Consider the following 4414-nt stretch of genomic DNA (forward strand, 5'->3'; position numbering starts at 1 on the left):
ATTTTGAACAATATTTGGAAACACACTTTCAATCAACTCTTCTGTTGATTGGAGAATGGTACAGAAATTGTTCGACAATGTAATAAATCCACTTGTATTATCGACTCCAACTTTTTCGTTGCCAATATCTAACAATTGCTTCGAGAACCGATCTGCAGATTGGTCGTTGTGGAATTGAACGCGCATATTTATGTTCAATGTCAATTTTCGCACATGTCGCCACAGAAGAGAAGAATTTAAATATGCGTTGATCGCATCCTCCGGTGTTGATCGTGGAACCACAGGCAATATTTGTCGAAAATCCCCTGACAATAATATTAATGCACCACCAAAAATTTCTTGATTCTGACGTAGATATTGCATTCTACGGTGTAATGCTTCCAGCATTTTTTATGCATCATTGTACATTAATCCAATAGAATAATTGCTGCTTGTTGCAAAACTTTTGCCATCGCAGAATTTCTTGAAATATTGCACGTGGGATGTTCAGTCACCTGTTAATTTGAAAATAATTACATTTTAATTAATATCGATTAAATTTTAAAGTGATCAATCAATAAGTATAAGCATACCTGCACATTCAACGGCAATTTTAATGCAGAGTGCACTGTTCGTCCACCATCCAATAGAGTAGCAGCGATTTCCGACGAAGCAAGTGCCAATGAAATTTTTCGTTGCGTTCGAATGGCTGCCAAAATGGGTGATATCACAAATGTTTTTCCCGTACCACCAGGCGCATCCAAAAAATATAATCCACAGACTTCATTTTGTACCGCTTGGATGATGGTATCATAGACATTTTTTTGATGGTCATTTAATTTAGGAACATTCAAATTCACAAATGTTTGCAATTCATTGGGATTATACTGTTGTTCACGTTGCAATTCTCGATCAAATAAATTATGCATTGGACGATTGGGTGGTGACAAACCTAATTGCCCTAATCCTTTATTTGCAATCGTAAGGCACATATCTTCAATCGCTATCAATGCATTATACATTTCCAATGAAATCAGCAAATCAGTGTTTCTTGTGTGATGACGCATTCGAATCAAATAGTCTTCTTCCATAAAATCGTTGTATTTATTCCACAATTCAAGAGGATTTGATGGAAAACATGTTGGCACGATTATGTTATATAAGATATGTATTTGATGTGAAGAAGAAGCAATCGATGCATCGTGAAGCGTTAAATCACAATGCGCATCATTTTCAAGCAAACCTAATTGCTCGCATGCTTCACGATACGTCATACATAAATGACCATTCACTCTTCGCAAATGTTGAAATGAACGAGGCCCAACAACATTTACTAACAACAATCGCAAATAATAACATTCTGCATTGTTTGGATGAACTGTGTACAATCTTCCCATTGTATCTGCAAAAAAACACCCGGATGGCAATCAAGAGGTGTTCCTTGTTTACGTCGTTGCCATTTCTTTGCAGTCCAAGTGAAATAATGCGTTACATCTGAATACAACAACGTTCTGGCAAAGTTATCGCTTTCGCACATTTGAAAGAATGCAGTTAATGTTGTTGCTGGTGGTTGTGCTACTCTCTGCTGTACATTTGCATCGGTAAAAGACACACGCTGGCCATTTTCAAGATGAACAGCCAAATGAACCACAGCAGGATACCGCTCATGAATTGGAAATGAATAAGTTCTCCAAAGAGCTTTATTAGTGCTAATGTAGCGCCCCATTTGATATTGTGCGATTTAATCAATGCTATTGTCACCAGCTACTCCAAAAACAGCCATATCACTGCCTTTATTCACATATTTGCAAATGTATTTAATCGATTTCACAGAATTACAGTACTCAACATTTATGTGAGCCTGAAATACTTTTGACAATAGTGGAGAATAAGGCACAATCCAACGATTATCAACTTCAACGTCTTGATTGCGTATTTTAATTGTTGTTGTATGGCCATTATCCTCCAGTGACCGACGTCGGTACAACGGGTATCCGTCGGCACCTGTAATAGTATCCGAAGTTAATGTTCTTGGAAACCGTTTTGAACATTTTCCATCGATCATGCATGGCGAATTCATATTTATCTGACCCCAAGGGCCATGGATCATATTTTTCGTGACAACTTCAAATAATTCTGGATCACTGATTTCATCTGGAATTTCAGCTGATATAATGATATCAATTTGATCGGATGTTATTTTACGAACCAGCCATATCAAGATATGCGCGTGCGGCAGCCCTCTCTTTTGCCATTCAATCGAATACATCCAGCAACGCACCTCCCCAAAAGTTCGCAATTTGATAATCAAATCCATCAGCGCTCTTACTTTTTGTCGAAATACACGTGCTGCTATATCGTGTTGATCTGTTGGATTCTGACCATCAAATAAATTGTTTTTTATGTTAGACCACTGTGGATTGCATGTGAACGTTATGAATAGGTCGGGACGACCATATTTGCGAACGTATGACATTGCATCTTGCGTACATGGCGGAACGATTCAAGGTGGCAGCATGGTGACATACCTACATACATAAATAAGAATTCCATGTACTTTGTTTTTGTAAATTTTGATGGACAAATGTCAAAATCGTACTGCGCCGGAAGTTGATGTATCAAATCAAATAAAAAAAGGTTATAATCAGCTGTTCGATGCGGCCACCTTGTATCGTTCCGCCATGCTTGCGTATATTCGTGCATGTGGCGCGGTCTGCCAACATATGTCGATGGTAAAATTGTTAAACGTCCGATATCATTAACATTGCCATCATTCACTATTGCATCTCGCAAGTGTATGTATTCTTCCGATCGTAATTTGGCTTGATTGAATCGAAGATAATTAAGGCGTTCTGCTTCAATTTTCGCATACACGTCAACAACATATTGGTGGAAAAGTTTGCCACATCGCATAATAAAGTTGTCTTCTTGTGGGCGAATTATGAACCTATACGAATAATAATTCATCGCACTAACTGCTTTTTGTACGTCACGACGTATGATGAATACATTATCAGAAAATTAAAGTCATGTCTTCTTGTTATGAAAAAAATACAATACATATTAAATTGAATCGGGGGCTTGAAATTTTTTCACTTTCAAATTTTGTTTTTGTTTTCCATGATGTGTTAAATAAATGTATACAGAATATAAAATGACATGACAAAACGGGGATTTTCAAAATTAAAAATTTTAAATAACTTACTAATAAAGTACAAGCAATATTTTCTGAAATGAAGTTCTTCTTTTATTCAGCACAATCGAGATAATGATAAAACAACCATATAACAATAGTCATAAAAACCTTTTTTTCAAACCCACTTATTGCTGTTTCAATTTTCTATCGACCAATCCATAGATTCGAGTCGTCGGGGCTTCGATTTACAGAAAAGATCGGTTATTTCTTCAATGTCCGTTTATATTTCTTTGTGGACGTTCCCTAGTGCCAGACCAGTCAGTCGATTTTCAGACATATTGACTCCCAAATAAGTCTTCAAGCGCTTTAGAACAGAAAAAGAACGCCCTGCGGTTGCTGAAGTCACGGGGATAGTCGCAAATATTTGCAACAGTGTCGTCACGTTTGGAAAAAATGAAGAAAACTGTGCTGATTTAATGATTTTCAGGGCATCAGTAGCTGTTTGAGCACTCTTGAACGGATCACTTTTGCAATGGTTATGCCACAATAAAATCTCATTTTTCAGCAAGGTCTCATTGTGACTGGTGAGATCTTCTTTATAAACTTTAGCAGCAAGTACAATTTCGTTACTCGTGCAGAGTATGCTGGAACCAGTCCCTCCAGAGGCAGTATTTTCAAAAATTCACCTTTGAACCTTGACGTCAATGAAGAAATCATATAGTTTAGGAAAGGGTAGTAAATTGTACCTCTGTAATTCGGGTTTAGCCCCTAGCCCTTTTTTTGGCCCTCTTTAAAATGTTTGCCCTTTTTTAGCTCCAAATCTATTTGGGCAAATCGGATTGTGAAATTTGTAATGTGTATATCAAATGACATCGAAATTTTATTTTATTTTTTTCGTTGTGATGATGTGGCAGCTTGGTAATCAGCTGATAATAAAACATTAATCGATTATCAAGTGTCATCCCTTACAAAACGTAGAAATGAAAAGGTAAGGAAATATTTTGCATAAAACGCCACTAAAGAATTTTTTTATCAGATATTTAATAAAAAAGCAAATGCCAGCAACAGCAGAAAACTTCGAAAATGAAGAAAGCGATGAAAGTGATGAAAGTTGTTTCGATGACAAGACGAACCATGTGTGCCGGCGTTAAGTTTTTTTTATATTTGACGGAACAAAGTAATTACTGCTTACTTAACGTATTTTTATTACTAAAAAATATAAATGGAATTATAACAAGTAAGAACGGGGCTGACAATATGCTGTTAAGTTTTTAAAGAGTAGAGCCCTCTATGCCATTT

The 4414-nt window shown here is 36.5% G+C and overlaps 1 pseudogene; it reads right to left on the reverse strand.

Moving 5' to 3' along the window:
* Window positions 1–407: 407 nt before the first annotated feature.
* Window positions 408–2089, reverse strand: LOC137241818 (uncharacterized; annotated as a pseudogene).
* Between the last annotated feature and the right edge of the window lie 2325 nt (window positions 2090–4414).

The sequence above is a fragment of the Eurosta solidaginis genome, chromosome 2, assembly GCF_040869045.1.
Source record: "Eurosta solidaginis isolate ZX-2024a chromosome 2, ASM4086904v1, whole genome shotgun sequence".
Classification (NCBI taxonomy): Eukaryota; Metazoa; Arthropoda; class Insecta; order Diptera; family Tephritidae; genus Eurosta; species Eurosta solidaginis.